Consider the following 23,675-nt stretch of genomic DNA (forward strand, 5'->3'; position numbering starts at 1 on the left):
CAGGCAATCCTTCCTGGTGATCTCCAGCTTACTAACCACCAGGTTACAGTGCAGGGTATCCCTTCCTTTCAGTTTATCTCAGATTTTGCAGAGATAAGGATTTGTTCTGTCCTCAGCATGAAGCAATTTGACCAAATATAGGTGACAGGAACTAGGACGGCTAGCCCAAATTCCTCAAACCAGCACCTCTAAAGCACATATGTGTCTCCTTTTACGTAATCTGTACGCAAAACAGAAATGTAAGAGCAACAGTTTAGGACGAGTTACATGCTGGTTTGTCAAGTCATATAAAGTAGCTCTTTTTAATAAAGGCACAAATCGTTTAAATTAGTGTTTTGTTTGTGCACAAATTAAACAAACAAGCTACTTTGTGTTGAGGTGGAGTCTGCGAATCTGGAGGAACACCCAAACAAATACCCCTACTGCCTTTGGCTTTATACCGCCATGGCCTTTACCCTGCCGGCGTTTTTCAGCTTGTGAGAGGGGCAGGCTAGCTGTTCCAGTCTTTATGCTAAGTTAGTCCAGTTGCCTCATGGCTCAAGCTTTATACTTAACACACTGACGTGGTTTCCATCTTCTGGTATAAGTCTCGGAAAGAACATGAATAAGCGTATTTCCCAAAATGTCAAAGGATGCCTATAATATATCATGCCTGTCGGTATCCTTTATATAGACCGGCCAGTGCCAAATAATCACATGGTTGCTCCCTCAGTACAATCAGTCCAATAGACACAGCTGACATCAGCTGCAAATATCACAGCACGACCCTCCGAAGTCAGTGTTTAGAGGTTATGCAAGTCGTCATCACGGTTGAACGACGAGCAATGGGAAGGCCTGCATTGATGAGTTAATGTCAAGCTCTGTCTTTGTGCTCGCACAAGACTCATTCACATCCAGGCAGAAAGGGCCTGGATGTTGGCCAAAGGGCCATTCGACACTGTGGCACACTGACTCAGCACCACGCTCCCTCTCCACTCTCCCATCAGGCTGTGCCGCTGAACAGGAGTACCAGCTTTTACTAATAGATGATAGTATTTCATCAGATGCTCAGTGTGTCATCAGCGAGTGGAAGAAACATAGTATATATGATTAGGGCATTATGTGTTATGTGTTCATTTATCATATGGTATATCTTTTTATGTTTGTTTTCTGGTTCTGTTGGGAATAAGGGAGGATCTGGTGGGATTAGATTCTGCAGGGAGATAAAACTGTACGACCTCCAGCTGGGGATCATCATACAACTAATAATCACCAATATAAACATAAAGCAATTATGCTCCGCGTCCAGACCAGAATTAATTTATGTTTCTGACCTCTGTTTTCTAATATTTATGTATCTGTAAATCAGGTTTTTATAGTTGTGTACTGCATACAATGGCGTGAGAATTAATTGACCTCCTCCAGATTTATTTCAGTTTACAACAGAGGATAAACTAAACTAAACTAAAGAATTAGAGGCTGATTTTAGGAGCCGCGGAACTTATCTTCGCTTTTGACACAGCGTCTTAATCGTGACAGGTCGACGTGCTGATTCATGAGGGTCAGGGGAATCGGATGGGATGATAAGGATTGCAGCACGCTGATGACAGATGCAGAAATAAATGGATCGGGCTGTTTCTGCTGTTCTGAGCTCCGGCCTCGGGGAGAACCAATTAGTGAAGGCACATTAGCCAAGCCTAGCGTCAGCTTCCCTTCTACCTCATGTGAAATGGAGTAAGTCTCAATCCTTTAGGTATTGCACCATAACACATTTCCCATGTGTATGTCTCCGGAGGATGGATGTGTGTGTGTGTGTGTGTGGTGTGACTCAGGTCACCATATGGAAGTAATGTCATGTTTCTTGTCTGCCTTTTAACCAATTCCCTCGTGTCAGATTGCTTGGGATGATCCGCGACCTCAGATAGACTGCAAACTATAGTATAGAAATGGTGCAACACTGTACTATTGTGCAAGAAAATGTCAAAAGAAATGACTCACAGGACATCAAGTTATACGCAAATCTTTGCCATGGCAGTATTGTTTACGGTCAACTGATTTATCGCCTCATCATCTCCCTCATTGTCACAAAACAGGTAAGTATCAGCGGAGTAATGGGGGCTTGCTGGTCGTGTTGAGGTTCCTCCTCTATCTGAGCTGGACCTATTTTTTCTCTGATTAAATACATTTGTCCTCTATATGTGATTGGCCTGTTACCTTTCCATCTCAAGCCTCACATTCTCCAGGCTTCACCCATTTGTCAGAGTTGCTGCCCAGCTTTCTGTGTGGTCTCTCTCTCTCTCTCTCTCTCTCTCTCTCTCTCTCTCTCTGTCTCTCTGTCTCTCTACCTCACTTGACACCTCTGTCTCTCTCTCTCTCCCTCACTGTCTCTCTCGCCCTCTCTCTCTCGCCCTCTCTCTCTCTCTCCCTCTGTCTCTCTCTCTGTCTCTGTCTCTCTCTCTCCCTCTGTCTCTCTTCCTCTGTCTCTCTCTCTCTCTCTGTCTCTCTGTCTCTCTCTCTCTCTCGCCCTCTCTCTCTCTCTCTGTCTCTCTTCCTCTCTCTCTCTCTCTCTCGCCCTCTCTCTCTCGCCCTCTCTCTCTCTCTCTGTCTCTGTCTCTCTCTCTCTGTCTCTCTCGCCCTCTCTCTCTCCCCCCCCCCTCTCTCTCTCTGTCTTCATCCCTTCATTATCTGCTTATGATATCGAGCATTAAGCTCTGACAGTTACACCTCTAAGATATTGCCCATTGTGAGGAGGAAGCAGAGAAATAGAATTAGATGAAAGTCCATCAACACCTTTGGATCATGCAGGCCGAACAGAAAATAGAATATGACGTGTTGGATTTACAGTATGTGAATTGTTCAGTTATTGTACACCAGTATGTTTCTTTGGTTACACAGCAGCGTGCCGTGTTCACAGCGCAGTGAATGTTGACACATTGCTGTCATGTACACAATAAACAATGTTTTATTGGGTCATGTTATGGATCTCAGATGATCCATAACAATGGATACAGCTGTAATGAGAATAGAATCAGAGCAGCACGAGACAACACTGTTTGATTCAGCACTAGAGGATGAAAATGGATTACAATAAAGAAAAATAGAAATAAATACATGACTACAACGCAAATTCAACTCGTAAACTATCCAAAAAGGGATGAATTGTCGTATAGCGTACTAAAATAAAAAGACAATTGGAGCAAATAGAGAAAAAAGAGTAATATAATAATCATAATGGACTAGTTGCTTATAAATAAATGTGTAGATACAAGCAAAAAGACAAATACCAAACAAGCAATGGCCCAAAATTACTACATAGTATTTAATGTAAAACAAAATTGCAATATATTTACAGCAGATATCTATCGGAGAGGTAGTCAAAATGTAACCATCTACACTCTGCTTGCCGCAGTCGTATCTCGTGTAAATGAAACTGTTGAGCTGAGCTTGTTAGATCCGGCTGACTTGCAAGGTTAGTGTTTAGATGCCTGCTCAGGTCAGATTACGTTATGCAGTGGTGACCAGTCTCTCTCACACACACACACACACACACACACACACACACACACACACACACACACACACACACACACACATGGAAGGAATGGGCATGTCACGCTAACTCTGGCATGGATGCTCCCTCTTTCATCTAAGGGCCAGCCCACCTCTCTGAATGGGCTCCCCAACACCAGCTGCATTGCCTGATATGGAAATAACTAGTGACTGTAAAACTGTTGGTATGTGTAAGTGGATGCTGGTGTCTTTTTAAAACATCAAACTAGCCTTGTGTTAATAAAAAATCAATTAAAAAAAAGCACTTTGAGAGGTAGGATCGTGAAGTCCGAGACAACATGAGAGCAGCTCTGTTGCCATGTAGTCTAAATCTTTCCAAGAATGGCTGGGAGGGTTTTCTAGAATTAGCCGTGTTTGCACACAGGTAATAGCTAGCTCTACTGTTAGCCTCTGATCTTCCTTGCTAGAAGTGACCACTTGACAGCTGTATCCTCCAGATAACATCACGAGGCTCAGCTCTTCTTGTATTAAAGATGTTTCCTTCAACACAACTTCAAAAGATATCTAAACTTTGATGACAACGCTATAAATTCTCAGCACCATTTTCCTCTGCTTTAACTGACACATTGCTGATACAAGCCCAACATGGAGCTTTTAATGGACTGTCTCGGCGGGTAAATGTTGCTTTTCCTTTCTAAATCTGTTTTCCAGGACTATATGTCATGTTTGTTAGTTGTTATTGGTCCCACTTGTGTGGTAAATCACAGTTGGTGAAAATGGAGGTCTGTATAAATACCTGAGCAGGATTAATGTCGGCTATCTGTCACTTTTGTTTTGGTCAGTTCATTTTCATCCAAAGGGAGCAATCAAACAGATTTCAGGTCAAAGTATTTGTTATTTTAATGGATCCTAATGGAGGACACCTAAAATTAACATGATCAAATATTTGTATGCAGAAGGGTTTTCAGGTCCTCACTTCCTCATCATCATGTCATTGTTGGCCGGATGATCTAACCTTAGCCTCACGATGAGATGCATAACATCCGCACGTAGCAGCAGTTGCTAAAGGCACGATGACGAGCTGTCTCCTGCTCCCAGAGAGACTGAAGAAGGACATTGATGATAAGGGCTGAGCACAGAGCGCTGCGATGTGTCTTTGTGCTGCAGTTGGGGACGACACGTGGAGAGGGGCGTTTGCAGCCTCCTGCCTCTCAGGGCTCCTTTGGCCTGTGTATAATTGATGAGTGGAGTGAATAAGAGATGAGTTTGTGACTGTCAGCCAGCCTGATGGGGATGGACAGAGCTCAAGTTTGGCTCTCTTCATCTGGCTGATGATGACAATGATGGTGATGATGATGATGCCCGTGTTTCTTCCACAACACTGTGCTGGACTCTGCCCGGCCCGTGCATCACCACTATCGTCACCGCTACCTCTTCTGGATGGCAACACAAAGACGGAGGGACGTGCCAGAAAAGAAGAGGCAATGAGAAGAGAAAGAGGCGAGAGGCGGGGTTGGCGTGTGGGGGGAGACGAAGAGAGCAAGAATGGAAGTTGGATAAAAGGAGGGCAGGGGATGAGAGTGGGGGAGGGGAAGACGGAAACCGCTAGAGATGGGATAAAATCCCTTAGAAGAAATGAGGACATGCAGGTCAGACTTTGAGAGGGATTCTGTTGCAGTAGTGGCCTATAAACTGACAAGATAAAAAAATATTCTCATTTATATATTGTATATATTTATATTTCTTCCTTCATAATGAATCTCTTACCCTTTATCTCTGAGGAAATAGAGACAGTTTGGGTAGGAAATATCGGAGAGGTCTCGACATGTTGAGACAGGAGCGGGCTGCCGTGGTCTGAATATGTTACCGGGGTCGTCCCTGAATCATTTTCAATCTGTGTCCCCTTTTTAATAACAATTGTGCCGCTCTGAGACAACAATTTCCATATCAATGTGTTCCTTCAGAAAGGGATTACCTCAGAAATTGGACTTGTTACAGATTTGATGGAAAGAAGCGTTCTACAAATGGCTCATAAAGGAATGCATTTTCTCTCTGCCTGACAAGAATGCTGATACAAAGTTGCCATTGTTGTGTCCAGAGATAACTCGGCTATGTACAAAGTTGCTACAAGGTAGTTTCAGGACAAAATGATAATGCAATTAGTTACATTGTTATTGTTATATGTGTAATTTTGAGCATATACGCATTTCAACATGTGACAAAAGAAGAAATCCACATTTAGGAGCTTGTTTGTTCAAAAATTAGTTTTTTATAGTATGTAGCAGATTGAATCTTCCAGTTTCAAGGTCATCTTTTAGATTCTTTCGGTGCCAGACGGCCACAATGTTGTTAGAGATCAGGTTGTTCTGTAATCAACATTGTACGACAACAATAGATAAATATAAATGTCATAAAAAACAGAATTTATTCCAAAAGTACAACATAATCTGCTTTAATTATGCACAACATTTTGCGTACGTGCAAGATATATTGTAACCTATGAAGCAGACTTCACGTCATTTATTCTCCCAAGGTGATAACCCTCTTTCACTTTCATGCCCCCATGTCCTTCCCTCTATAGTTCCACCTTTTCTATACACAGTAATTCACTTTCCACAGATATCTGATTTTAGATTTTTCTATTCAGACCGCAGTGTAGGCTTCATGCATATATCATTTATTGCTGCATGTCTGCTCCATCCTTTGAAACTGAAATGGAGACATGCTATGGGAATCCGCTGGTTTAGTGGATAGCTGTGGTGGTGCCACGGAGAAAGAGAGTCTGCCCTTTACACAACCACTGGGACCGGGTGACTGACATTTCTGCTAATGCCATCACATGAGCCGTGCCATTTCGGTGAAGACATGGACAGATGCCACCCTCTGCTCACACCACTGTGACCACACAGGAAACTCCATGTCTCTCTGTGTTTTCAAGTGAAAGTCTGCGGAGGTAAACTCTTATAGCCATCTATGGACGTACGCTACCTCCTTCAACGTCACATGTTAAATTCTCCATATGATTAATGAGTGCAGGTGACAGCGGTCGGTACAGTATATGCTTGGACATTGAGTGGCAGCACCAAACATCACATGGCGAGGATTTTATGTGTCGCATTTTACGGCTTCAAATGAATCTCAGACATAAAAAGTTGCGTGTCTGAGTGTTATTTACACGTTTTGCAATGTGTTGACCTCAGACAAATCCCATTTGTTAACAATGCATGGTCCAATTTTACAGCACTCCTTGTAGTCTGAGGGGAGTATGAGCTTGCAGAGCTCAAGGACTCTCTGCTCTCTGTTAGACTGTACTCTGCCTTCTCTACTTTGTGTCTTTTGGGGGAAGGTGTTAGTTGGATGTGAAGCAGGCGAGTAGGCAAGCCGTGTAGCGAGGGGAGCCCAGAGTTTCAGCTGAGTCCAGCGTTTTTCTCTCTGCTCCCTGATGGCTCCCAGATGTTTTTTAAAGCAGCCGCTCTCTCTGCATTTGCTCTCTTTCTACCCCCCCCCCTCTATGTCGCTCTCCTTTCACATATTTTGCCCCCTCCTTCTGCCTGCCCTTCCAATTTTTCCTCTCTTCAGGGATCACACCCTTCGCAAAAGTGCTCGCTTCACCTTGTCTGATCGTAATCACCCCTCGTCAAATAAACAGTCCTTCTCCACACTTGTTCTCTTTATTTCTCTTTTGACCCCCCCTCTCTCTCCCTCCTCTGCTCGCTGTGTGCCTTTCTCTCTCCCTCATCCTTCATCACTCATCTGTTCAGGGCAGGGGCATTCTGTTTCTCCTATAATATGTTGGACAATGTTGTGTTTCTATCAACTGTCCTCGCCATAAAATGCATTGCCTTTGCAAAATTCATGTGATCCTCATGCACTCCAGTGCTGGTTAGATTCATTCACCTGCTCGTCCAAAAATATGGCAGACAATGACTTCAGCCATTGTGTTTCAGTACGGAAATGCCTTCGGTTCAAGTGCAGAAATAGCAGTTGTGCTCGACCTGTGAGTGCTGTGTGAAAGCCCCTTTCCTCATGCATGAATGAGTGTTCATGTGAAAATATAAAAACTGCGATATGGTGAGGAAGTCATAAGTCTCTATGAACGCTCTTCCTCAGTTCTCCTGAGAACACAGGAACTTTACTCATATGAATGAAAACAACAGTCTTAATGGGTAAATTCACTATCAACATGTGTACACAGACTACACCACTTATTCTTTTTTATATGACTCATTGATTCATTTACCTGTGAAGTATGGAGAGAACATTAACATCCAAAATACCTGTGGGGCTCTGGTCCTTACTGCTGACCATTTTTAGAAATAAAAAGGGAACATGTTAGTTCTCTGTGTTTCTTGTAATGCTCGTGTCTGTCTTTACTCTTCCTGTTTGATTGACAACTTGTTTTATCCATTTGTTTTGCAGCAGTTGATTTATGCATTTGTTTTTCCAATATTATATACATTTCCTTCTTTTTTCTTTTGTATGTTGTTTTGATATCTGCATCATTTCTTGATGTGTAACTAATTTCCCGCTGTGATCTCGATACATAAGTCCTAAGAGCTAAACTGTGGCTTGGCTCCAACATATGAGCCATTAAGTTAATGATTCATCCTACACTTTGGAATTACTGACAGCTCCAGGGGGTATAACAATGCCTTTTTAATCGTTGATATATCACACACAACATTTTAAATTCGATTTGGCCAAAACATAAGGGACCTATTTGTTTGTTAGGATTGTTCACTTGCCCTGACTAAGCAAAGGGGAACACCACATGTGCTGCGTGTTTCTCCTCTCCTTTACTTCCCATGCTCCTGCCATATAGAATTAAATACATAACGTGCTATATGTTAGTCATTAATGCACTTTAACTCTACATCCCTGTTGGGCCCATAGTCTCATACTGTTGACATGATTTCCAGCTGTAAACAGATTGCTGTATCGTCTCCCTCAGACTGCGTGAGTGCAGTTCTTCCTCTCTCTATCTGGACGCAGGTTTCACATCAGCGTTCACCTACAGACAAAGACGTTGACTGTAAACACTGTGATCTGTTTTGATGACACACAACGCAGTGCAAGCCCATTGATACGGAGAGGGAACTGAGGGCCCAAGTTTCCTCATCAGCAAACACATTCCTGTGATGTTGACCAAATGAACTCCAGACTCGACCAATAATTCAAATTCAAATGTGTGTGGTTAGATGTGCATTAATGGAGCAAAGCCTAAAAGTGAGTTCACATGGACACATCGAGCTGCTTTTCGGCACCACACTTTCCTCACACCATGTTCCCCTGCAGCCAGTCTTAACGCTAAGCTAGGCTAACTGCTCTAATGAGCACAGTATGGATCTTCTCATGTAAATCATCAAGAAAGCAAATCAGCAGATTTTCTCCCAAAATGTTGAATTTTACTTTTGAGCTCTCGGTGATCTGGCCACGTCAGTTTTTGGAGGTTTGCATACTAGTGCTTCCTGCTGTCACAACTTTCCACCTCTGTGTTGGTTCTTCTCATATCACCTGTAAGGCCAACATGGGTTTGGATCATGCATTTCGTAACTGACATCTTACAACATGACTTGAGTGTTTCTTGCTTCTCCAAATGGATTGCATCGGTGTAATAAAATGTATACACTTTTTTTTATTTTTTTAATTTTAGGTATACCTGTACAATTCAATACTACTGCTCTGCTATCAATTGTTGTATTTTTAATTGTACCTTTTCAAAGTTAGTAATGTTCTTGCAATGCAATGTTTTTGCTGACATTGTTAGAAATGTGTAAATGTAATTGTACGTTTATTATTAAGGTCGTAGTTAAAGGTGACACTGGAGCACATTATATTGAGAGGGGTTTCAAAAGGTGTGTCAGTGCAGTTATGTATTTATTATTTACACAAATAAGCAAACATACGAAGAGACAAGTTCAGTATGTCTCACATATAATTACCACTGTGTCCTTCCTTCCATTCACATAACTTTCCTCAAATCTTTAATCTTCAACCCTAAAAGCATAAATGAAAAGCAGATATGTTTGTGGTCATGTGGATACTGGAGTTTTGAGCAATGTGATGGAAGAACTCCATAGGGAGAAATGTTCCTCTTCAAAAGAGACGAGCGTGGATGTAATTATCGCACAGCAATGCTTGTAATTAGCCGGAGTGCAAGCCTGTGCACTTCGGCACAACAACGAACCTTGCTCCAGATTCTTTGAATCGTATTGCTTTTTCTTTTTGTTAAAATGTTCATTATCATATGATGAACTGTGGACACATCTCACATTGTTCTCTTCCTTTCTTCTTTATGCATTTCTATTCTTCAAACAGAATGTCTGCTGTTTTTTTCCTGCCCTCTCTCTCACTGATTACCACTTACTGTAAAAAGTGCTTTCCATAATCTCCCATCTCCTCCCTCTGTCCCTCCCTGTTCTTATTAAAAAAAACTCTCCCACTTTAGTGTCGCCCTGGCCCAGGTCCCACTCGCCTCCACTAAATGATCCGAGGCATCTTCCTTTCTATCCTCCTTCCCTCCCTAACTCCTCTCCCTATCCTCCCTCTCTCGTTCCTGCTCTCTCTCGCTGGCTCGGCATGTAAGGAGTGACGCACGGCCCTGCTGTCAGGGGGAGATAGCAGACCTGACTCTGACTGTGACGTCACCAGGTTATCTCTAAGCTGTCTTTCTGCGGAACTGACACACACACACACACACACACACACACACACACACACACACACACACACACACACACACACACACACACACACACTCTTCTGCTTCCACAGTATATAAGAAATGCACACACATACTGTCACGTTTCACACCTCGAAAACCCCAAACCAATTACCAGTACGCATGTCTTAGTGCCACACTCTTGCATGCCAGTCACACTCTGAGTAAATCTCTTACACACACATATATATGAAATTATTAACATGTAAGATTGATCCTTTCCCCCAGTGTTCACTACAGTGAAATGCTCACAGTGTTCCTTGGACTTGTAATTCAAACAGCCACCCATGAAACAGATAGGATCCGACATGCTGCATATGCAAGAAGGATGTTGTCCTACTTTGTGCTATAAAATCTCAAATAATCTATAATATAATATCTATAATTTATTATAGCACACTTTTAAAATGCAGCAACATTTCAAAGTGCTGCACAAAAAGAGGAAACAATCATCGTGCAATGTTCAAAACTGGTCAATTACACCAAAGAACAATTTGATAATTATCATTGATCTTGAATTGAATCTTATCAAAACATGGAATAAATATAATTAATCACAAACCCAGAGAAATGAAAGGAAAATAACAGATATCTGCTTTGTCACTGGATCTCAAAATGTATTGATGTAAGCAATACTACACGTGGAAAAACATGCATTTTCTGTTAATCAACCAATCTCTTAATCAACTCGTCAATTTGAAACTTAAACAGAAACATTACAAAAAAAGTCTTGAAATTGACCAGTATGTGATGTTGAATTGTACCGCCAGACAATACATTATAAGCTGTCAAGTGAGGTCCAAAGACAGATGATGGAAAAGCATCTCCCCTGTCCCACCATTAATGGGGTTAATTTGGAACCAGTGAGCTCCATTGCTGCACCATCACCTGCAGTAAAGAGAGGAGAGGTGTGCGCTGGTGTGTCTTCAGTGGTGGACAGATGATGGAGGGATAGGGACGCACCAACCTCTGGACAGATGTTTCATCAAGACTCTCAGCTTGTACTTAGATTCTCTGTGTATTGGTATTAATTAGCATTTAAATGTATATTTGTTTGTTTATTTTTGTTTCTCTCGACCCATTTTTTTTTTCAAGTTGTGTCCCGAAATAAAAAATCTAACAGTAATGCTTGTACAAGGGTTTAAATGGGTCAGCATGGGCTTATTCATTTGAGGTTCTGTGATGGTTCTTATGTCCAGTTTGAACCTTCCCTAATATGCCTTGCTTCTAATACAAAGGTAAGCTTTTGTTCTTGTTCTTTGTTAATGTGACGGCATTTATCCCTGAGGTGCTGTCAAAAGTACGCCAGCTCCACGGAGAGCTCTGCAGGAAGAGAAACCTTCTTCTTCTTTTCCAATGCCTGATTTCACATTTACAGTCAGTCGCAGAGTAAACCCGACCGAATCCCAAACTGATTGGAACCTTTACTCACGCAGGCAGAAAAAAAAAGGGCCACTCTCTCAATATTCCTTTGAAGTGGAAAATCAGGCAATGGTGAAGTTCAGTGGGTTAGGGTGGGGGAACACATGAATAAAATTGGACACCCTCCTTTTTTTCCATTTCATTGAATTCAGATGAGGACATGACGCCAACTCTTAGATGTGTTGCAGAATTTGGCATCGCCAGTGATAGCAGGGACAGCTGTATCCAACAGCCCCCCCCCCCCCCCCCCACACCACCTCCATTAGAACTAGAAAACTCTACCAACCACCCACAGCGCTCGTGCATTTTCATCATCCTGCTATTATTATGATTTATGGATCTTTCTCTTTCATCTGATTCATATTCTCCGCTGCTTTCTTTAAAAAGAATAAAGAATGTTCCAAATTGCATATTGCTGTTCTCATATTGCACACGATTGTTTTTTGGGATACATTGTCATCATCATCCGGCCCAGCACTTGGCTGGAAGGGATTCGTAGTCTTACCAGAATTGGGACAGGCAGATGTCTGCAGTGGTGTCTGGGTGTGGCCAGGGACTTTATTAGACAATAGAAACCGCAGGACAGGCTTCCCCAAAGTAATGACGTTGAGCATGACCCACTGCGTTTTCCTTTGTGTTCACCAGCTTACATCAGCCACCCATGATGCAACATGGCAAAGGAGAAGAGGCTCACAATAGACATTGCAATGTTGCAGAATAGCACTTTGAACATGAAGCACGATGTGACATTTGCAGTTTTATTTATTTATCTGGGGCATAGAGCTTATAGTACTCTGACCATTTGATCACGCTCTCCCTCTGTTCGCTCACTTTTAGTTGAATCTGAGCTCGCTGGAGGAGGGACACTGTTACACTGTGTGAAATTTAGGAAAGCAGAACCAGAGGTAATACAAACAAGATCAAGTGTACTAAGTAAAGAGATTTGTCACACTCTTGCACGAGTGGAGAACTTCACTTCTCGTATTGGATCATTTAAGTCATGTGTTTGTTGATAGAGAGGATTTTTACCGTATGTGTTGACACTGTGGCACTTGCAGCAGAGGACCGAACCGTTATCACGATGACAGCTTCTCTTCACACATCTTGATTCTGATACTTAAACTCAGGATATTGACTGAGGGTATCTGATCCTCTTATGTCGTTTAAAACGGGTTACCTCACCGTGTGGAGTAACTTGAGTGCACGTCACTTCTTGACTCTATGGGATTGAACAAATGTATATTTAAATGAATAGCTGTAACATTTTTTAATTACGCTTATTTGCTTTCTTCACTATTTCATTTCTATTACAAAAGTGACTAAGACATAGTATTTGCTATACTGTATATGGGTCAGTGTTGGATACATGTTTCTGTGTGTAGCTATTGTAAATAATTTGTGCATCCAAAGTTGCGTGCCACGCTCCCCAAACACCGAATGCTTCACTGAGACGTGAATTTGCAAGTCTACAATGTAGTGAACAGTACGACACATACAGTAACAATAATCAATCATAACCTGTCAATTACATTCTTAGACAAGCTTTCGTTTCACTGGCCACACGTGTGTATTCAGTGTATTTGTTTCTGTCCACTGTGTTTCTATTGGAGTTTGCTGCAGTCGAGCCATATTTATGCAACACACAAGGGATGAACATCTCTTCACGTGCACCTGTCTTCAAATATCAACATGCATTTGTCTCTTTCCTAATGGTCTGATCAGTGCACCAGTCCCCCTTGATTTACAGGAACCTATAAGTAATTCAGAAGCATAAACAATTCTCAGACAACTGACAGAAGTGAAACAGTAAGCTGATTAAATGGAGAGTGGATGGGAGGAAATCACCTGAGAACGCTGACAGTCACTTGTGATTACATTAGAGCGCTCACCATCATAATATATTCATCATCTCAAAAGCAGAGATGAAGACGTGACACTGGAAATAGCTTAATGGACGCAGATGAAGACTGCTCGTTCTTTCTTTTCTTTTTTAAATGCTTCACCTCAAGATGCAAACCACACTCGGTGCAGCTCTGCAAGGATGGATTCAATAGCTTTCACGGAATTAGAAGCCGCTCCAAAAACATAATTAAAGTATAACTATTTAAATAGAAAGTGGTCAATCTTAAGGGTTAAATGGTAATTTTATATCATGAAATTGTTCTGTCACATCCTATAATGTGCAGTGCATCTTGCAGTTATTGAAAGATAATTTGGATTCTAGCTGTGAATTGTGAGATACATACAAATCATGTTATCATAACGCATGCGATCATACATGATACAGACTCTGTCTGGCCGACGTGCATCAAAGAGAATAATGTAAACAGTGTGAATGGGTAGAAATGGGAATAGCTTCAAAGATACGGAAGTGTTCCTTTCATATTTCTGGGCTTATTCTTCCTGATAGCTCAAAACATGTGACACAGCAGCAGGCAGCAGGCAATGTGTGGTGATAGCATCCCTCTCTTTTTGAGATGTCACTCACTCCTGCATGCTGGCCTGATAGTGTGATTCATAGCTCATCTGATAGTAAGTCAAAGCAAGGAGAGAGAAAGGAGACGGACAACGACCCCAATCCCTCTGTGGCCTCAGATTTGCCAGCGAGCCTTTAAGTCCCTCCCTTATGGTGAAAAGTGAGAAAAGGGCCGATCTGAAAAAGGGAGTTTGTCTCTTGAGCTGCTGGCTGTTAACCTGGCAGACAGATACGAGTGTGAAACTTTGGTTCTTCGCAGTGATCAGAGGCGTCACAGGAGATGTAGACGGTGCCAGAGCTGGGAAACAATCTCTTCATTTTCTCGACATCAAAAGAATGTACTGTCTGCATATGTGACGACTCTAAAGAGGACAGGAGAGAGATTAGTGTGGAGCTTAAAATGGGAGACAGATAATCGTGTCCTCAGTTTGCTTTGGCAAGATCCCTTTCTTACTGAGCCAGAGAAATCAAACAGGTCAATTAACTACAGAGACAGATAACCACCAAAACCTCAGCCAGTTTCATCAGTCACCCCTCACTGATGGCAGATAAACACTTTACTACAGTATATCCATTCAATACAAGTTGTTGCCCAGTTCACTTCATGTTGACAGGTTGATAATAAGAATCCAAAGCACGTCCAAACTTTGTGTTGTGACAACAAGCCATTACTCCGATTGAAGAAAGATGACAATCTGGAGAGTTTCCAAAGGTTTTTATTTACTATGGAGCTGTCCCTGTGCTTACACCTGCTGCCCTGAGTCTTGAAAAAGTACTTTGATTTGGTCTCTTACAGATTGATATCATACGATAGTGATTCAGACTACTGTGTAATTAATTCACAAGCTTCTAAATTACGTGAACATTTAAGTGCACTTTATGCTAAAGGAAAACATGTTCATATCTGTTCCAAATGGCCACATTCACGAGCGTGTCGAAAAGCCTCCGTCATAGAGAGTAATGCAATGAATTGTACAAATTGGGATAATGGTCCGGGCGTGTGCCTCTTGAAATGTGAAACATCGGCCTGCGGCCATGCCAACTGTTGATGATTGACTCGCTGGTCTGTTGAACCCACCACCACATCACTTTCCTTTCAACGTGCTTCCAAAACACACACAGACCAGATACATTTTTTAAAAGGCAAGAAAAATGAGCAGGCAAGTAGAAAACAACACATTTGTTATACAATGGAATAAAACGGCACAATAAACAGAACGTGCAGCGGCCTCCCTGTGTATTGCCGGCGTAGATGTACATATTTCCACATCTCCCATTACAGTGTCCCACAGTGATAGTAGCTCTCACACAGAGAGAGCACGACTCGTGAGAGCATGTACGTATTAATTGTTGCACACACAGCCGCAGAGGAGATAGCACACACATTAGGGCAGGGACCATGCTTGTGGTCTTAGGGCATTCATGATTTTGCACTCGGTTGCACAAATGATGGAAGTAGTTGTGTGAAGTATGACGACTTTTAGAGAGAGAAGTTCAAATCCTGCATACTTTCTCACCTCTGCACACCTGGCCAGTCAACGTGTGAAGCTCGGGGATCGTCAGTTTTGCAAAGTTGCAAATTCCAACATTGGAAATGTGTTGGGGGGGGGGGGGGGGGGGGTTACAGATGTTGATAGACAATCCTACAAGCACTTAGTTTGAAGTATACTGACTCGATATTAGTCTCCTCTGTAGATTATATATATATATTATATAGTAGATTATAACCGTATGTCAGTTTGCACCAAAGTGTTATAAATGGATTTTTAAGTTTTAAGTTTGGAAATAGTAGTTTTATTTTCTATAAAAATTCCTATCCCTCTGTGACAACTGAGCAAACCTCCTTTACTGTTGAAGACTGGAGGTGGATCTTGATTTAAGGGTTTGTTTGTTTTTTGGACCAACTATGTGAAGGGAGGTTGTTTGAGTAATTTAAACAAGTGAAGAGTCCAAGAACTTTTTTTAAATCCTGGTTTTCCCTGAAATTCTACACTTTCATGTGCTGCCACCTTTCAGGTTATGCAATGATCGGGTAGATAGTCTCCTGGTGTTGCAGCACGACAGTAGAAGGCCAAACCCAGAGTTGGCTGTGATAGATTACTGTGGTGCCCTCTGCACTGTTTATCAGACCTCTTCCTTTTTACTGCCTGCATCTATCAGGCTCACAGTAGTTAAATACGGAAGATAAAAGCATATAGTCCAGGGCCCACATAAAAACAGCCACTCAGCTGATTTATTAGCTTGTCCTCCACCAAAGATCTGTGATTCTCAGGGCCACCGTGCAGCGACTGCCCTGCAACAGGCCATGTTGTATTGTATCCACGGACACCTCCACCCACTGTGCCTCCTGGCAGTAATTGTCACCTCCTTAATGGCTCTGTTTTTCTGCTTTGATGCATTTTCTCATGTTGGTGAAAGGTGGAGCGACTGCGAACATGGTGTTCTTTAGGTGGCTGGCTGATGTCGCACTAAAGGCCAGCCTGTGGCACATGTTGCCTCACTGTGTGCCGTGCCAAAGGTGACTGTTTCTGCTGCTGCTGCTTTTTATTCACTCTTTGAAATTCAAAGGATTTCTTGATTTGATGAAACACATCTCTTGTGTCCTGCCCACGGGTTAATCTGAAGCTGACACTACGATGGTTGTTTGAAATGTGTTGCCTGCAGTTCTTCGCCTGTGTTTGATTGACATTTGGAGATAGCAGGGGCTGTTAGAAAGGGTCTGTTTGCTCACAGCGATGCAGCAGGATCGGCTGGGGAGCTGAGAGAAAGGGACGGGAAAAGATGGACGGAGAGATTGAGAGAAAATGGGAGAGCAGAGCATCCTGAACTACCATAACCTTAAGTCCTCCTGTGATGACACATGCTCCCGTCTCTGACTGGGTTGATTATGGTGACAGCAGCCTTTGCTCATCTCAGTCTAGCCTCTGCATCACATTCCTATGATGAAGACACTGGAAAGGAAAAATAGACTTTGTTGTTGCTCTGGAAGCAATGCCTCGGTGCATCTATGCCTTTATTATGTCTCCCTATTGAAGAGGGGGTTCTTTTTAACAGAGAGAAAGATCTGCTTTTAAAACAACTCAAAGTTGAATTTTTAAACCTGAATTATATATTTCAGGTAAAGAAAAGAAAGTAAATGTATTAGTACCAAACAATCGTTTACAACACACGATTAGCAGATAGGAGCACAACAGTTGCACAGTTACGGTGTTAAATCTTATAACACCTTTGCTCCACATTGCGTGTCTTTAATTTTATCAACCTTTACTTGCAATGGTAGTTTTTTTGAAAGTAAAAGCAGCTTTTCAATCATTTTCTAAAAGAAAAAGAATATTCCTTCTAAAACCTGGCGATGTTAATCTCTGAGAGGAGAGTTACCAAACAACAACTTTATTTATGGAAGTCTGAGAGGAAGTGTGCAGTTTGACTGTAGATAACCAGGCTGTTGATATGGAGTCTGAGAAAAAGTGCTCAACGGACTCACGGAGAGTTTATGGTTTTATGATGATCCATTGTTACTACTCTACTGAAATGTATCATTGATCTGATTTGATAAATTCCTGTAATCTCAACTATTAGGTGTTGAATGGCTGTGCAGCGTTAGTTATGTATGTGGGTCTATTGAGCTCTTTAAGATACTGACGTACATGTTGTCCTTGTCTGGGGCAACATATTCAATGACAAAGTTAATGAATGGCCAGTTTGAGTTTGTGTTACATAGTTTAACAAAAGATTAAATGTAATATTCTGTCACAGGTGAGGGCTTGGATGTGTGGATGCTGTGTGTTTGAGTGTCTGTTCTTCTCACGCAGCTTAGTGTAGCTTTTTGATATGTTCAATGTGTGTGAATATTTGCATATGTGCATTTTATCTTATTATTAAAAAAAACAAAAAAATCTATTTGACCAATATTATACCAGGATTGTCACTTGACAACAATGGCCATAAAGTATGTTACACAAATCAACACTAACATATGGAAGAAAAGTAAGAAAAGATGGAAACACAATAAAAATGTGACTTTAATTATGACTTTAATAAGCGCATTCATGTATATGACACTCACATGTGCGTGCATATGACTGTTTGTGCATGCATGCATGTCTCAGTCCCAAGAGATTCCTTACAGCCACTGGCATTTTTTACATTGCATCATGTTGTCTTCTTTCATCTCTTTACATGAGATCATGAAGGAAACATAGTGAGCGAAACAATTGCTCATGCCTTTTTTACATTTTGTGGAATATAATTCTCGCATGCATTTTTATTTCCATCTTCATCTTGTTGCTCTACTTATTCAGGAAATGTAACATACATGCTTTCAGCTGCACTAGACACAGAGCCAGTATGTGATTAGAATCTTCCAGCCTGACCACAACCACCACTGCCGTCACCACCGCTGCCACAGTCCTTCTAAGAAATAGATCACCTCCAAATATTGTGTTATGTAACATTTAAACAACTGCAGATTTCTCTCTCTGCTTCGTTCTTGAGAGACACGGGACCACAAGCGTGCCTGGAGGCCTGATGCAGATGATGGTCTGTCAGATTGCGGACCCATGGTCTGGCCATCATGATGACATTAACACTCCAAGAATGTCTGCAGCACTCACTCTCAACCATCTTTCCACCCTCAGCTCGAGCAGTGTAGGCTAATTCTGCCCTGCAGAATGTGGATTGTTATGAAGGGTTGCTTGTACAGTATGTTCGTTAAACCGCAGTGCTCCCTCTTTAGGTGAGCCTTTTTGTTCTTTGTGGTGTGCCAAACTCCTCAAATTCTTCATATATTATGATATATGGTATAGGCCAGATTTTGCATTAACTTTTAGGATGACGCACAAAATGACAGACTTTTCTTTAGTCACCAATCAATTTGGATTTGTGGTGTAAACATCTACTGAGTTATGTCTGACATGGTGGCAACAGCACATTATTAGCCAGTTCGGACCACTGGAGCAATGCCGTGCAGCATCAGAGAGTGTAAGTGAGGACACATGAAAAGAGATTTTTCATGCATCACAGAAATCCCTCTGGATCTGCTCATGACATGCACAAGAGCTTCAAATACTTTGAGGGGGGTCAAGCTCACTTCCATTGGCTCAATCTCACCACCTGATTCCGGTCTCTCCTCCTCCCTCCAATCTTTCTCTCACTGACTTTTTTCTTGTGTGATATCAGCCCTGATGTGACGAGGGTTTCATGAAAGAAATATTTAGACAGATCACAAGCTTGAGTCCGTGCTTTGAAGCCCACGATGGTGATGTTGACAGCCGCTACTGGAGCGCCTAATTAGGCTGCGGAGACTGCACCTCTGTGAGGGCTTCTCTGATGCAACATGGAAGGCAACCAGCTAATGCCACCGCACAGTAACACTGTGGAGATTAAGCCTGCGAAATAACTGCTTAGTGTTTACATTGTGTCACTCACATCTCCAGAATGGATTTACATTCAGGATGTAATTGCTGACAGCTTTGGAGAATAGCCGGGAGAAGTTGTTAAGTTGTTAGTACACTGATCTGAAATGTGAGGTTAGCAGGGGTGTAAGACCCGGGCTTGACATATCATGTACAGCCTGCTGATCGTAAATCTTGGCTCGGAGTTCCGTCTTGATAAAAAAACCTGAGGCAGGAAAGTGGAATGGCTGTCGCCTGTATAGCCAGCTTCCTGTATGGAGCCACGCTGTGTTGGGCTTGTATGAATTAAACATGGACCAGGGCCATTAGAAATGACAGGGTCAGAACAGCCAAATAGGGATGTTGGAAAAACAATGCGACCAACAGAATCTATAATCTCTGCCAGCCCAGTGAAACTTTGTCAAGTAAGGCCAAGTCAGCAACTATAAGACTACAGCTCCAGTGAACACAATATTGAAACCAACAGAGCCTCATTCAAATGGTGGTAATCGAGTGTGACAGTAATGGCTGGAGAGGAGTGCAGTGACGTTGGGTGTGTTCTGTGGTATTGCTGTCGGTATGTTGTGAATGATAATCGGATAGAGGCTGCTTTTCACCCTCTAATTAATACACACAAAAAATAAAGATGTTCCACTCCAGTTCATCTCTGACAGGTTGTTTCTCATGTGCTAAAGACCTTGTAGGTCCCCTGCATCAGGTTTTGATCCGGGCTTATAGTTAAGGAGACAAAATATAAAAGATTAGCGTTGAACTTAAATATAAATCTTTGAATACTTAAAACAAATTTAAATATTTTCTACGATTATTTAAATTAATCTCAATATTTTCTCGATTATTCGATGATCATCTATAAAATGTCTTAATCTAGTGACAAATGCCCAACAGCTCATCTCAAACACATTATAATAACCATAATATAATTAAAAAATAAAGAGTAATTAATCACATTTAGGAAGACAAACAAACAGCACATTTCTTTGCATTTTTTCTTAAAAAAGGATTTATTTATAAATCAATACATTTTGTGTCAAATGACATAAAGTTGAAATAATTAGTCGATGAATACTTAATGCTGAATGCCCTAAGTTTACTTTAGATCAAACTCAGTTTATGTCCAAGATGTTTGTAATATCTGTTTACATGTTCTGTGGTATATATGTTCTTTTCCTACAGAATTGATTGCACTTGATGTATTTTCAGACCAGGTCACACTTCCTGCCATCACTGACACTGACACCACTGACGACGCTTCTCTTCCTAGGTCGTTTCTTTTATCTGGCGTTTGGAGAAGAACAATGACAGCATAGTGATCAGAAAGAACAATGTTATTATGATTGTCTAATCCTCTTTATTAATCACCATCTATTAGTTGTTTTCATGTACACTTGTATTATTGTTGCAGCAGCCTTAAATGCACTGTGGTGTTGTTTCCTTTCTGGGCATTGGTTTCTCACATTTGTCCAGCCTCTCCCCTGCTGATGAGGAAGACTCCGGGTGCCAAGAGTCTGGCAGCTCCATCCAAATCTCTCACTGGGTAAAACTTGGACTCCCCTGTTTGTTTCATATGCCTGAGCTTTGTTATCTGGACCACGGACAGACACATTGATTAAGTGGACCCTTAACAAATAGTGGAAGTTGACCAGAACACATCTGTCTCTCTCGTTGTGGAAATAAACCAAACAAGTATATAATTAACACGCAGACAGGGGCGATCCTTACTGAGCTTGGCTGAGCAGTAAACACTGTCTGTTTTGTTTAATCCGGAGACATTAACAAATTACAATAAAGATAAAAAAAACCCTCTATAAGATACCACATCCAGTGATTTTACTATGTTCTTCAACATTATCCTGGATCCTGCTCTTGGTCAAAGTCACGGTGGTGAGGAAACGCGTCATAGAAAGCAAAAACCATTCATCCTGTCGGGAAGTCGTCCCGGACGTGGCATCGCTTGTCGTTTACTACGACACGCTACACTGGACAAGACGATCTATTGACGCAGCTGACGCCCATTTGTCGTTCCCGATCTGAGCCGTCACCCTGTGATGACCGGGTCTGGCTATAATCAGGCTGATATTGTGTAGTTTGAACCAGGCTACCCGGCAAGTCTAGTGAGAAGAATAACTTTTGATTTTAAATAGACTAAATCCTATACAGTATACACAGTATATGCATACATGTTGGTATTTCCTCAGAGAGGTCAGAGTCAGCCGTGCTGAAGTGTCTCAGAGCTGACAGTATAAACTGTCAGGGTTTAGATGAGTTGTTATTGTACAAATATATATATTTAAATCCTAATACACCAACAACAAAGATCTCAGTAGTAAGATGCTCTTTGGAAACTGAAGTCCTTCTCATTCCTTGACTTTATCTTCTCCACTTTCATTAATCCCTCTTACAAAACACTGTAAGAACCATCTAATTGTACATTGCTAACCAAACAGATTCTTTAGTTGATTACGACACATACACACAGGCCAGCTGGAAAGTTTCGCTTCTAGATTTGGTGGCACGGTAGCCTTGTGTTTAGAGATACCCTCTCCAAACTGAAGGGTCAAGGATTTGATTTGCAGTCCCCTGCAAATGCACGCTCACCCACAACAGTGAAAGTGAAGTGTTAATGACTACTGATACTAAAACTACACGAAGACATCTACAAAAGTGCAAAATATTGTCGACAGATAGAAGTCTGAAATTGGTGTTTTACATAGATTATTCTAAGCCTGATTTTCTTTTTTTTCGCTGCAACACTGTTTTTTAAGTTCTATATTTTGAAATTGTGTCCTCCCAAGGTTACCAAAACAGTGACATCAAGCACCAATAAATACATAACAGACATACAACGACCTCATTTAGATGGACACAAACGAGAAAATAAATAATTTAGGTGTTTTCACTCAACATGAAAATGACTCTTTGTTGGACTGCTCCAATGTTGCTCCAATCCAAGAGGTTGAACACACCCAGTCTCTGTAACATTGTTTTATATGTGTATCACACTGTGGGTGTCCTACAGTGTTAGTATGACTGTATATCTTACATTCTTCCTTGTCAGATAGACTATCGTCTAGTGTGGTCTGAAAGGTAAACAGGACCCAGGGGGGTCTGGGAACTCCAGTCTGCATTCACTCCTCAGTGTCAGAGTCAAGTGTTGGTAAATGGAGCCTGTCAAAATCCCCGTAGCCTAAAACCACCTGCCTTGAGAGGCCTTGTGTGTAGATGTCAAGCCACTACAGTACGACCCACCGGCCCTGCAGCAAGACTCAATACTGTGCTGTCACACTTGATTTATACACACAGTGGAGAGGAATAAATGCTACAATTAATCTTAATTAAGCCTTGGTATTCCTGACAGAACTCTATTAGATACGACTTGTGTGACCTCTAAATTGAAATGTGTTGCCTTGGTCAATATGGTAACAGTTCTGCCATAATGTCCATTTGAGTTGCAGCTCTGTTGCAGTATTATCATGTTTTTTCGACAGTGTATATTTGATATTCTGTAATTATTTGATTGTCGTTTATCATTATTATCGAGGGCTTTATTGTTGTCTGGGTTGATGGGTTCTATAACTATAATGGATACAAATGCATTGTACCACAGGATGAATCACTTTACATAAATTATAGATATGAATTTAATGGGACATGAAATATTGCATGTCAAAATAAAATATAAAAATGGTATTATTGTTGCAAGTGATTTACATTGTTAGAATCATAACAATGTTTCTGTGTGTTGTTTTGTTTTGTTGAGTTAATTGTCAGAAAGTTAAATGACAACTATTTTGATAACCAAATAAATGTTTAAGTCTTTCTTTTAACAAAAATGTCAGAAAGGAATTGTTTATTAAACCAACATGCCAAACTGAATGTCTGATTGTTATTTTTCTTTGCGTTTGTAATATTTACCAAGTGTCAACAAGGTCAAGGTCTTATGCTCAAAAACTGATTGTTAATAAAAATAAATAAATAAAGATTTCAAAGAAAGATGGGACAAAGAGTCAAGACAACCGAATGCTAACTGTTCAGAGTTAGCAACAACACAGGACACACTGTAAGCTATAGTGTTGAGATTCCCCTTAGAGAAACGTTCTCTGGTAGGCAGTGATGCATAGTATATGTATAGGGCTTTTATTGTGAAAGGGAGATG

The sequence above is a fragment of the Cottoperca gobio genome, chromosome 6, assembly GCF_900634415.1.
Source record: "Cottoperca gobio chromosome 6, fCotGob3.1, whole genome shotgun sequence".
Classification (NCBI taxonomy): domain Eukaryota; kingdom Metazoa; phylum Chordata; class Actinopteri; order Perciformes; family Bovichtidae; genus Cottoperca; species Cottoperca gobio.